General features: G+C 37.3%; 1 protein-coding gene across 7 annotated transcripts in view; it reads right to left on the reverse strand.

Annotated features, from left to right (window-relative positions):
- PCDH7 (protocadherin 7) overlaps positions 1–14,050 on the reverse strand; it is a 410,332-nt gene that overhangs the window by 346,159 nt on the left and 50,123 nt on the right. The window lies entirely within an intron of this gene.

The raw sequence follows: 14,050 nt of genomic DNA on the forward strand, positions 1-14,050 counted from the left end.
CCTGACTAACTGCTGATTTCTGCTCTGAGTGCCAGAAGGCCGAATATTGTTTTCCAGTTTGATGGTGCAACTAATGTTAGTAAAACCATTAGTAAGTTAAAATATTGCCAACAAGACATTAACTCACTTCCGTAGAATAAAATGCTGCAATTTACTACCAAAGTAGTTATCTTTAAAAATTAGAATCAGAAAAGAAGACTATTTCTCATGTCCAAAGTAACAATGCATCATCAGTGCATTGATGAGAATCAGTGTTAGAAAGGAAATGATTTCTTTCACTGGATAATTGATCAGTTCATTTTTACAGTGACGTAAAAAATGTACTAATTTTAAAGTTGTTTATATTCAAGAGAAGATATTAAAATTGCTTTGACCACAGATTATTAATATTAGTTGTACAAATTTAAAGCAGCTTTAAAATGTCTTAATTTTCAATTAATTTTATCTTTCCCTAGAAATTGTTTTTTTCTTTCTTTCTCTAACAGTTCTAAAGTCTAAAATAAGTTGGGAAGTTCTGGTGAATTACACAAGCAGATACGTTTACCAAGGTATCTATGATAAGTGAATCTTCTGATGTCAATTTACGTTTAAGATGAACAAAGTTTATCTCATTTTACCTAAACTAGATCACTGCATTGTTTCATTTCAAAACTCCTTGTACACAGGTGAAAGCTAAATGTTTGAAAGCTTCAGATGTTGCTATTTTCCAAAAGCAACCATGACGCAGTCATCATGCAGACCAGGTCTGCGTTAGATGTTTTGGTTATGTGCTCTTACTATATGCTATGTTGTCATAGAGTCTACCGAGTATTTAAGTACTTTGTGAACGCATTTGTTTAACTCCCACATCCTGGTAAGAGGCCACAGTGTGATCCCTGACGGCAAACATCATGTCCACCGTGTTTATGGCTTAGGTCTCTATGGCCCTAGCACATAGTTGGCCCTCAGTGAAAGCTGGTTTAATGAATGAACGCATGTTTAGAAATAGCTAATTAAGGAAATCCCATTACTTGTCATGTCATAGTATCACTGTTATCTAATATAATATTTTGAAATCGTGTGGTTATCTCTGATTTTCTATTATTTGTCATATGGTAGGTTATCTAGACTACATGTGTTTTCAACTGCAATAAATTTCACTAGCATATAATTGGCTCATTTTTCTAATTGTTTCTTAAATTTACTCTATCCACTGAAAATCTCACTAACCTTCTCCTTTTAATTCTTGCCTTATAACAGCCACTCCCTTCTTTCCTGAGAGAAACAATACTATGTACAATTGCTGTAAGTTTTCAAATAAATAAACAAATGAAATAATTTTTAAAACACAGAAAACTGGAGGTATCAACATGTTTCATTTTCTATTTTCAAAACCTGACATACTTCTAACTTAGAAGCATACCCAAGAAATAAAATGCATTTAGGTAATGAAGTCACCATACTGCCACACTGCATAGTAAATTTATCTTATTAAGATGTTATTAAGGAACCAAACTAACTCTCTCATTTCATAAATTAACTACGTAAAAGCAGACTTCAAGTTTTTGTGGTTTTAGGCTTCGAGGCACTGAAGAAATGGATTTGTGCACTCACATTCACCTGTCACTGAAGCCAAGACAAATAGATTCTTTCCTCACCATTAAAGATTAATATTTAAAACCAGAAGTGCATATCAATACTCCACAGAGAACTACTTAGGAATCCCCATTCTGAAAATGATAGGTGAGGGTCAGGGTAGAGATGCATGTTACCAGGATGTGTTTGTTTTGATTTGAATCAGCTAATTACAGTGGCCCTGGAAGCAATTTCCCCACGACTGCTGCTGAGGATATAGGCTCTGCTGAATCAGACCCAACCAATCTCTCGGTCAGGTCCAATTCAAAGGAAGCTGTATGGACACAGCCTTTGTTTTCTCCTTTCCACCTTTTCCTTCAATTTGCTCTATCACCCAGGTGACAAGTCACACACTCACGCGCGCGCACACACACACACACACACAAGATAAAAGTAAGTCATTTCCTGGAGCACTTCTTACCAGGCCACTCACGCATCTCACTCCTGGTTTCTGTAACCACGCAGAAAGCAAAAACCTTATTTTCTTGAATCTGGCCTTTTGTTTTGATTTTTTCTTTGACTCAAACTAGGCCTCACCCTGACTCACCTAGCACCCTGACTCACCTAGCACCCCAGTCTCCCCCTTGCTTAATCATGAAGCCCTCAGGGCAATGAGGCTGTGGTCCGCATCCAGTTGTTCCTTGAGTCTATGGACCACAGAGGCAGTTTCTGTTCAACAAGCAATAACGTCTGGTTGTGCATCAGTTCCAGAACAACCCCACAGAACACTTCTTCATGAAAGCTGATGAAGCAAGGCCATGGTTGACATCAGGACCAGATGCAACTACCAGACTGATCAACTACCTCCAACCCTGGCACTGCCCAATCAGTGAAGGCCACGATCCCGGCCATGACCCTAACTCCCCTACTTCACCATGCTTAGTGAGTTTCCCCTATATAACCCATCCCCCAGAAGCCATCGGGAAGTCAGGTCTTTGAGCTTGAGCTACCTAGCACTCTGGGCATGGCACCGTCTCCTTAAGAAAACCCTTACTTTCTTGGCTGCAAACTCCTCTTTGTGTCTTATTGGACTTTGCTGCATTTAGGCAAATTGACCCCTTCAATCTGGTAACACTTACTTCTTAACCAAAGAGACTGAAATAAGCTGGGATTTAATTAATGAAAACTATCAGTAAAACATTAACTTTAATACTTTAATGAAAGCTATGTTCTTTTCCAGACCTCCCTGGCCAACAATTAGTGACTGGTACTAGGCAAAAGAAAGCAATTATACAGAAAACAGAAATAGGATTCTGGTTTAGGCACAAGAATACATTGTACAACACACTCACAGAGAAGAACAGACATGCTCTCAATAATTCTGAAAAAGCTTCAAAACCATTAACAATGAAATATACATATTTTGAAAGGCATATGTGTCTATTTTTCTATTTATTTTTATTAGGCATACTTTAAAACTAAATCATGTACCTATGTAATTGGTGTAGATTAAGTACAAGTATCTGTTGAATGTGTTTGCATATAATTGGCAATATGTAAAAGGTTTCTATAAATATTCATTTTTTTCCTTGACTGATGTTCAAACCCAGGGAAAAGTAAAAGGTATCAAAATAAGAGCCGAGTCTATTCCATGACACAGGAAAACATATTGATGTCAGTTTCCACAATCTAGGAACAGGACATCGGATGCTTGCATTTTAGAGCATAAATACATAACACAGGAGCTGAACCGGGACACGGTCACTTACTAATACTGAAAGTTTATCTGTTGTCATTTGAATACTAGAAAATCAACTGAAAAGGAACTACAGCATCAACATAGGGTAAGCGTGGGATTCAGTGAGTGGAGGACTACGAGGAGGACAGTCCTGAAAGGCCTTTGGTCTTTTACTTAAGTGATGTGCCCCATAGCACAAATTATAATAGTTTTAGTAACATTCACACCCATATAGAAGTTCATTGTATAAGATCTCATGTAACTCTCTAATTTAACCTCACAGAGTCCTTACAAAATAGAAATTATAATTTTGTTTATGTTGTATATGAAGGAACTGAAGCTCGGAGAGCTTGAACTTCCTACGAAAAACACACAGGTGAGAGTAAGCAGAGTCCGAGTCCCACACCAGCACTTTGGGCTCCAAAGCTCATATTTATTCCTCTGCACAGCTTTCTCATCATTCTTTTGCTCTAAATCTGACTTTGAACTTTTGAAAGATAACCAGCTAAGCTATAATCACGAATGTCTTCATTTTTTTTACCATGGTTTGAAGAATAATAAACAAACTTATGAAAGTGACCCAAACAATTATAAATTAAATGTATTTAAGAAGCTCAGTTCTAGAAACCTATCGCTTATTATGTGCAGGGTTCTATTGTAATTATTTAAATTCATGAAATCACAGGAAGCAGTTCCAACATACCTCCAAGTTGTCTAAATTGCCAAAAGAAAAAGTAACAAATAAGACAAATTCTATCCGTTCAAAGGAAGGGAAGTCTATGCCCATTTACATGGGTGAGAGCGTGCACACACACAGAAAGGCCATTCATTGGCACTGTTTGAACTACACTCTTCAGAAAAGGAAGCCTTTTAGACTGTGAATCAACGACTGAATTGGCCATGGAAGGAACAGGGTTAGATAATATCAATACAATTCCTCATCATAGGCCCTAACAAAAGAATGCCTAAGGTTGCATAGCCCAGCAATCAATATTTATTGACTGACTAGCGGCTGTTAAAATTGCGGGATCTCGGAGTTAGAAAGAACGCCAAAGGTTATGGAGTGCAATCCTGTGAATGGCTTCTTGGGAGGCAGAGGAGCGCACCCAAAACACCATGCGGCACGGCCCGGGTTCTGAGGAAATTTTATCTATCTTTCGGAAAAATATTCAACTATATGCTTATAAACAGATGGCTAACCTTGGGGAGGAAGAGATGAAAAGCCATGTGGGTAAAACTATGAAAGCTTCAAAGGAGAGGAGACTTGTGCTGAGGGTAGCAGGAAGAGGGCTCACTGAGTAACTGAACTTAGGTTGGGTCTTAAGAGATGGGTGAGCTTGAGATCAATGGAAATGAAGGAAAACTGCACTCCCAGAAAAGTCCAAGTTGTGAAAAAGATACAAATTGAGACTGGGAAGCAGTAGCTGGATTTCCCTGCCTAAACCAGAGATGTCTGTAACACCACTCAACTCCAGTAGTGGAGAAAGTAGCTCCACTTAGCTCAAGCCTACATATAAAATGAACTAATGTAATAATTACGAATACAACAAAACTGTCCAGCACATCCTAAATGAGAAATATACAAAGTATGTAGCTATTAAAAGTAGGCAATTAAAACAACTAATTACTAAAACTAACGTAATGAAGCTGAGTATTTGGGCTCCAAAACAGCCTACTTTTATGTTAAGTTTTGTGTAACTTAATTCATAATTTTATTTTTTGTGTGTTTTTATTTAAAAAATATTTTAAAGAAACGTTCTGCCCTGGTTGGTGTGGCTCGGTGGATTGAGTGGCCTGCCACCCCCAAAGGATCTGTGGTTTGATTCCCAATCAGGGCACATGCATGGGTTGCAGGCCAGGTCCCTCTTGGGGGCACACGAGAGGCAACCGTACTTTGATGTTTCTCTCCCACACTCTGTCCTTCCCTCCTCCCTTCTCTAAAAATAAATAAATAAAATATTTTTTTAAAAAGAAACGTTTTTTTGCCCTGGCTGGTGTAGCTCAGTGGATTGAGCATGGGCCTGCGACCCAGAGGATTGTGGTTCGATTCCCAGTCAGGGCACATGCCTGGGTTGCAGGCCAGTTCCCAGCAGGGGACACACAAGAGGCAACTATACATTGATATTTCTCTCCCTCTCTCCTTCCCTTCCCCTCTAAAGATAAATAAATAAAATCTTTGAAAAAAAGAAACATTCTTTCTAAATCAGGGAGGAATAGAAATCAAATAGACCTCTATGCGCTATATAAGCAGAAACATTAGAATGGATCCCAGCTTTATGATTCCAATTATATTTGGCCAAAGTTGAGCATTAGCACATTTCCATCCCTAATGCTCCTAATAAAAATGTAAAATGAAGCAAACTTAAGCTATGATCATTTTCCTCCAGATCAAAACAACTGGCCACCTTTGCAAACCAAAAGCAGTACCGCAGAGTACTCCTGTGCCAAAGCAGTAGGCTGCCTTAGAGAAACCGGGACTCGATATCAACGAGAAGAGGAAGTGAACAGCAGACCCAGCGGTTACATGCTACTGAAATCGCAGTCTTGTGCCTGAAAAATCGAGAGCTACGTGGGGAGTCTTAAAACCCACAGAGGGGAGTACAAAGCAGTCAAAGTGTTTCCAGATGATGGATAAACTCACCAAGAGTTTGATCCACTAACAAGGAAATGGTGTACATGTTCAAAGAATTAATTGAGTCTTGAAAGAGTGGGATAGAGCAAAGTCACAAAATCCAACCAACCAGTTTCCTGCTTCTGAAAGATATGCAAAAAGTGTAAGAATTGGCACAGTGATAAAGTGGTCCCTTAGTTAATAATACATGAATTTCTAAGTCAAATATAATTCGCTTTTAATATGATTTGTGGTTGACCAACTTCAAAACTCTATGCTTTCTGATCACTACAAATTTCCAGAAATGTTCTCATAAACACTTTTGTAAAATACAAAGAGCCACGGATTTCAGGATCAATATGAGCATATTAAAATATTGACTTCTGGCACACAGAAAGACATTACATTAGTAACTAATGTGGAAATACCACTTCAGGGATAAAGAAGTCACCTGGAATCATTCTCTACGAAATTATTCATTTTACCAGTGAAAACACAGAGGCTCAGAGGGGCGACAAGACCTATTCGATCTAACACTACGGACCCAAGATTAAAACTCAGTGCCCTCACTTCCAATTCAGTGGTTTATTTCCATGTTAATTATGGAAACTACATCTTGAGGAAATGAAGGATTTGGGGATGAGGTTATTTAAATAAGGACCAAACTATCTGTAATTCCAGGTCATTTCAGTTGTGAAATGTGGAGAAGGTGTAATGTACAGACACTTTTGAACTGACAATGGACTCTGGATTAATAATTTCAGTGAGCTCATCAAAAACAACCAATGGTGATGCAAAAAATAAAGCAAATATTTTAAATTCCAATATAAGATTCTTTATAATAAACATATTTCTACATGAGCTAAATTTACAGAATTTTTTTATTTTGCAGAGTTTGTAAAATAATAATAAAAAAATTTAAAGATCACTTTAAACTAAGCTTTTTTAGAGCTTAATTTCAGTTATTTGGGGGGAGAGTTGGTCTCAGTCAACATCACATAGAACTCCTTCATTATGTCTTGCAGGAAAAGAGCTGTAAATCTTATGCTTTAAAGTAGGTCACAAGTCTTAAAATGTTTAATGAAAAATGCTTTTTCTTAACAGAGAAAAAAATTATTTGCTTCTATTCTGCTCCTTTGTCTTATAAGTGCAGTGTGATGTATTAGTTTAATTAAAGTCTACCAAATCATCATAAGGATTTTATGTGCTGCAAATAATTGGGTTTTTGTTCTCTGCTTACTTTTTTGTCAATGGAAGCAGAACATTTTTTTATGATACTTAACTATAAGATACTAGAAAACCACAGGGAAGAAAGGCACAATGAGGTGCCTAATTGAAGTGACCTTTGTCATCTTGGCCATAAAACTGTGAATTAATGCAATGAAAGTACACTGATGTTTCCAAAGAGTTAAAGAGGATTAGGTATGTGGCTCAGAGCCAAACCCCAAGGATCCCACCAGGAAAGAGAGAGAGAGAGAGAAAATCCTATTAACATAAAAAGGTGATAGGCCCTAAAATGAAGTAAAAATATAGAGAGGTCACAAGATTAAAAAAAAAATGCAAACCATAATGAATCAATTTTTCTTGGGGCTGATTCAGGTGATAATCCAGGTAAAGTATAATACCAGGTACATATTTGATAAGAGGCATTTTAAGCACACAGGTGAACAGATAATTAATGAATGTAGCATATTAAGTGAAAGTTGTTTCAGAAAGTAATAGTACTAACATAACCACTCTTGCCAAAGGTGAGCTGAAAGAAATTATAATTAAAATACACATTCACTTACAAGACACAGTATTGTAGCACAGCAAAACCCAAGAACAACCTGTGAACATGAAGTCAGTTAACTGATTATTTTGTGGAATCTGAAAGACAAAATCACCAGTAATTTTCTTATGGTATAATTCCTCAAGTACACACCAAACCATATATGACATAAGTGATAATCAGCAACACTTCTTTCATTTAAAGGAATGTTACCCTCTCTCCCTGCCTTTTCTCACACCCCCCAAAATAATAATTACATCATTACATTTCTGAAGAGCATCCATTGTGAGTACATAATGACATGATCAGAGAGCATTGAGCCTTCAGGTTTTCCTCTCTTCTTAAAGGCACCACTGTGTTCTCGTGAAATCCCATGACCTCAACGTGTGCCAAACTAATAACTGAGCCAAGAAAAAGGCAATCTTCTCAATGCAAGATACATTTCTAAAAGATAATTTTTTATTGGTTGTCTCTGAAAAAACACTCCTGGAGAGGAGTGTTTTCTCAGTGAGTGCACATGCATATTTCGAACAGATATACTTGATTTATTCCATTTGTTTTAAGCCAAAGAGGGAAAGGGAATCTTTGACAAAACTGTCATCTTTACAACACGGTGATATTTCATTTCCCCTTCTGCACTATTGAGATTGCCTGGAACTGAAATGCTTCCAGCGGCTCCTGTGTCCAATTTTTCAAAGCTGTCACTTCCTAGCAAATCTGCTTAAGCAAAATACTTATGTTGTTAGAAAACAGAACAAACATACATTATAAAATACATTCCTATTCTTCTTTGCAGGTCAAAGTCTTATTAAAGAATGGGAACTTGGAAGAACATGTACAAATAAATTAAAAGATGACTGTGATAGATGGGTTTAAGTCCATGAATCTGGGGCACCTCTGATTAGTTTCCAAAGATACACTTGGGCTTAGCACGGTAGAGCCTTCCACACAATACTCAAACAATCGAAACAATATTTCCGATGCATTTGCTAAAGGTCATTACATCGAAAAAGAAAAAAAATCCAAAGAAGAATGGAACAGTGAAAGATGACCATGGTGACTCTTCCTCAGTTCGTGTGTGTCTCAGCTATTCTAATGCACTTGTCAACATTCTGCGGCTTCAGAGGGCAACAGAACAAATGCCAGGCATTGCCCTAGCAGCCCTGGGGCCTTTCTGTACTGTGGGCATCATCACTCATATCCTACAGTACCTGCCCAAGTGAAAGCACAACAGAAGCAAAATGCAAAATGATCATTACAAGAACGGTGTGTAAGAAGATGAAACTTCAAATACTACTGAGTAATTTCCAAAACACTGAGGAGGAGCATGTTCTGAAAACTTTTGGTCATATTGACTTGAAATATTACTCAATATTCTTAACAAAGTGTATACCTTCCAGATACACACACACTCACATGCTCTAAATTGTGTTTATAGATATGTAGGTATACAATGATCACGTGTGTGATTTGTTTTCTTATATGCATGATTATACAATTCTGTCTTAAATTAATCTTTCCAAGACTTACCTAAGGCTTACATTTTCTTCCATTACTTTGAAAAGCTAGGCATGTCTCAGCAAAAGTCAAGACTGCTTGCTTATGGTGTACAATCTGAAACCCAATCCGCTCTCGGCACTTTAACACTAGATCCGTCACTCTTTAACACCACAAAATCAATACCCTGGAATGTCATGGTTCTCTGATGGCCCACAAAGTCAAGGCATGATCAATTTCAACTTCCTTACTAGACAGAAATAGACTTAAACAAATAAAAAGATTTCATTGAAGTTAAATTCAATAAAACAAAGGAATAAAGGCAGAGAGAGTCAAAGCTGTTAGAATTCGGTCCAATAAATTTACACTTAAATCTAGAACCATTTTTTAAGTTCATCTAAACTGTGCATCCAGGTAAAAGATATGTATCAGAAATTAAAACAAGCCTCTAATGCCCAGATTAATACAGCTGTGTGTATGTGTGTGTTTCCTTCACTGCATTAGCTGGTTTAAGAAGAAGTAGGAAAGGATAGTGTCTGAGTTCATACTGTGTATCCCCAGAAAACAAGATATTTGGCTTCATTCCTCAGAAAGAGCAGGAATCTTATCTTTCTTATCATAAACTGTATATCCTGTCCATGACACAAACACACCCTTAATCAATATTTGATTAGTGTATGAAAATCAATGCATGCACTTTATATAATCCGGTACATAAATTCTGTTGAGGTATAAGGCTTTTCTTTCTTGTGCACTGGTGTATCTCTGCTTCTCTAGCACCTAGTACATAGCAGGCACTCAGCGAGCATCTGCTGATTTGAAAGACTAGAGAATGCCTCCACTTTTACTGGTTAATTTCTAGCACTCTTTGGAATTGAAATTATAGAGTGTGAATTTCAAGAGTTTTTTTAATACATACTTTACATAGCAATGGTCTTATTCTGCTCCTAAATTTTGACATATATAAACATCAAAACTTATTATTTAGTAAGACTTAGGAAAAAGCCAGGCCCGAGAGTCAAGAGACATGAAACATAATTGAGGTTCACAGATGTGCTTTATAATTTTGCCTCTACAAACCCCTCTGGTCTCATCTATAAAAATGTAAAAGAGATATAAGAGAACAAAAATGGTTCTTAGGTATCCCCTTGAGAATACATGGGCATATACCCTCATCGGTAGGTGTGAGGATATGGATTGAAAATAAATCAATAAGAGGGACTCTACAGGTCAGAGAAAAGTTGGAAAGCAACCTTATTAAGAAAGTTAAAATAAATTGGAGTCCTTCAGCTGAACAAAGAAAATGCTGAAATGGTCCCAGTGAAGCAAGCCAGTGTGGCAGGTGTTACAGGCCCGTGGTACCAAGGGCTGACTTATTACTTCCAGTCCCACTAAAGCAAGAGAAACTCCTGGCTTCCTCCTCTGTCTTCCACACCATCAAAATTAAGATGAATAATAATTAATAATAATAATACAATAGGGAAATCTTGTGACAAAATTCTGGTCAATAATATATAGAAAAAAGTTCTTGCAGAGGAAATCCTTTCCAAGACAGAAAAGAAATGGGAACGAGGGAAGTTGTCCTTTTACTTTCTGTCTCTCTTCCTCCTCTCCGTCTGAAACACAGATTGGCAGAGGAGACACCAACTTGAGACGATAAGGAAAACCAGAAACTAAGGACAGCGGGGCTGGAGGAAGGTAGAACAAGGTTCCTCCGAGAAACTCACTGGTTGATGTACCAGTCTTAGAAGTAGAAAAAAAAAAAGATCATCTCCAGAGTAGGAAGATGGGAATGTACAGAGACTGGAGATGGGATGGAGGGGCAAAGAGAGAGACAGAGACAGAGAAAGACAGGAAAATGGAGAGACTGGTGGCATTGAACTTCAATCCATCTCATTCATTTCTAAAAGTTGGGTCCATGCATTCACCATGTATTTTAGCATAATATTAGTATATCCTGAGTCATTTCCTCTCTTGCTGGCAATTAAACAGTGTTAAGTAAATCCACTGTTTTGGTTTTAGCACTGAAACATACTACCAAATTAGTTATAGAAAAATCTTAATCTATGGAAGTTGAATAAGAAAAGGCCACACATAATTGTCTTCTGCTTGTATAATTTTATGTTAGTGTTATGGTTTTATGACAAAATTTATTTTATAAAAGAAAAAGGCATATACAATTTAATACAGAAAATAGTTCCCTATTTATTTCTCATTCCTAATGGCTACAATCATTAAAGAAAATGAGATTATTTATAATCATGAAGCTATAAAATATTGGAAGTTTGAATGTCTTCTGGCAAAATAAAATCATATTAATGTATATAATCTTCCCGTTTTCTCTTTTGTGAACATCAAACAACCTGAGTAAGGAAATGCAGATTTCAGGTGCCAGGAAAAGAGAATTGACCAAATTCTAAACCCTCCCTACTTAAAGAATTCTAGGATTCTCTGAGAACCTCATGGTACGCAGATCCTAGAATCAAAGTATGGGCATTCTGAAGGTGGGTACAGAGAAATTACTAAATGCTTTTGGACGGAGTCCCAGAAAGCAAGGGCTAATGTCTGTGGTCTTGTTTTGTCTTGTTGACAATGAAGAAAAACTCTTGTGTTTCACTATAATCACAGTTTAACAACAGTCATTTTTCAGATGTAGAACTGTACATTGTCAGATGGTCAGCTTTATGTAGTTAGGACAAAACTATGGATTAGTTCAAAATAAGGAGAGCAGATTAAGTATAAGAAATGTAGAGGAGTATTTCCGTTTGGTGACAATAAATAAATCAAATAACATATGTGTCCTGTTTAAGACATTCAGGTAACTTATTTTGCTGATGAAATGTTAGCTTCCGATGGAATAAAGTTTTATGACATGATCTTCTCAGAAAAGAGAAGACCCACATTTAGTGTATTTGCACTTTAATCATCACACTCAGATCTAAGCTATCTGCTCACCAGTGGGAATCAGAGGGAAAAAATGTAATGGAGTCCTTCAGTTGAACAAAGAAAATGCTAAAATGGTCCAAGTGAAGCGAGCCAGTGTGGAAGGTCTTACAGGCCCGTGTAAAGTAGGCCTATAAGCTGATATCTTGCATAGTGTCTTTACTAATAAATCTTGAAGTATATACTGGTTGTGTTTTAAAGACAAGCTATCTTTTCTTTCTCAAAATTTGATTCGTTGTACAATTTCAGCAGTAACCAATGAAGTCTTGGGATAATTATTCAATAAAATGTCTGCCCAATTCTCCATTTATTCAGTGAGGAAGCTGCATTTCATTCATAGGGATTCTGACAGTCTTGTAGTTTGTAATAAACTGAAGCACAAGTGAAAACGTCAATTTCACTTCTACACTAGAAGAGGAATCAGTACAATGTGGACACTCAGTTTCATGAGATGAATGAATCTATAGAGAAAGAAAAGTATATGCCATCACTGAGTGCTTTATTCCCACTGGAGTTTCGTGTTTCTCTTCCCATTCACTTCACTGAAGCGGTTTCTATAACCCCATTGCGTAATGGGGTTATGACACTCAACTGTATTTCTTCTTATTAAAAAGCAGGAAGTCTTCAACAAATTTCAAACCACAACCTCCTAACTAAGGAAATCTTCCAAACTACATGAAAGCAATAAATATTTATTTCTTGAAAGGAAAGAAAACCTGATGGACTATTTTAAGCAAGGACAACTGGAACTTGGGGCATTAGCCATATCTGTAGGATCTACTTTTAGAACAGACATTCCTTGTTTGAAAACAGAGCATGAAATGATGTGAATCTGTAACTGGAGGAAGCTGTTCATGGTCCTCTAATCAGAGCACGGTGTACTTGAATCATCTGCCCTTTAATTTTCAGCTCAGAATACCCACCAAGCTTGTTTCAGCGGCCATTAGGAATCCACCACTCTTAATAAATTCAATGGGTGTTTTGCGAGTACAAAGCCAGCAGGATCGGACACTTCAGACTGAATTTTAGCTGCATAATCAAGAATGTAGCTGAAAATGCCAATTAATGGTACAAAGCCCTAATAATCAAACTTCAGCTATAGAAAAGCCCTTTATGGGCTAAAAACATCATCCATGTAATCTATCCCTGACTTTGCAGAATGGCTCACCAGAATACTAACTAACAAAGCCATCCAAATTCACTTCTGCTGAAAAGTAAAAGCTGAATGAAAAGAACCTCTTGGCTATAAAGAATTAGGTAACATAAAAAGTGAAAAATATGCCATTATATATTTAAGTAATCTCATCTCATTGTTATTTAAACGTTAAGGCAAACAAAAATGGCAATCTAGTGGATCTTAATAGATTAAGATCCTCAAAATAAGACAGGCAAGATATGAAAGAACCCTAACAAACATGATAGAGTGTATCTTAAAACAGAAAACCCGGAAGTTAAGAATTAAGGAATGATAACAAACACAGCTGAAGGGAAAACACACCCATGCAGAAGTGGGCATACATTGAGTGGAGACCTGGAAAGGCAAACCTTAAAGCTTATCAGACAAATATATGCATGCCAGGCAAGCAGTGAAAAAAAAAGTCGTGGAAGAGAATCAACACAGATGGGAGCGAGATAGCTGACTTGCAGGAAACCATGCGGAGTGACAGCCCAGCAGTATCTCCACACCTGATCTGCCATCGGGCCGAGCTGCAGCCAAGGCAGCGGGGTCCTTAGGCAGATGTGGCTCAGCACTAGAAGCCTCTGCAGGAAGTCCTGGTGTCTCCAAGCCTGCCATCCTGCACGTAGTGTCTCGAAAAATATATAACACCCCAAATCCACTGCTGGACTCAATGACACTTAACAACATGCAGATTATACTTCTGTTTAGGGGAAACTGATCAGAAAAGAAATGTCTGCCAATAATTGCTATGAAAAC

The sequence above is a fragment of the Artibeus jamaicensis genome, unplaced genomic scaffold, assembly GCF_021234435.1.
Source record: "Artibeus jamaicensis isolate MK-2021 breed Jamaican fruit bat unplaced genomic scaffold, CSHL_Jam_final contig_76, whole genome shotgun sequence".
Classification (NCBI taxonomy): Eukaryota; Metazoa; Chordata; class Mammalia; order Chiroptera; family Phyllostomidae; genus Artibeus; species Artibeus jamaicensis.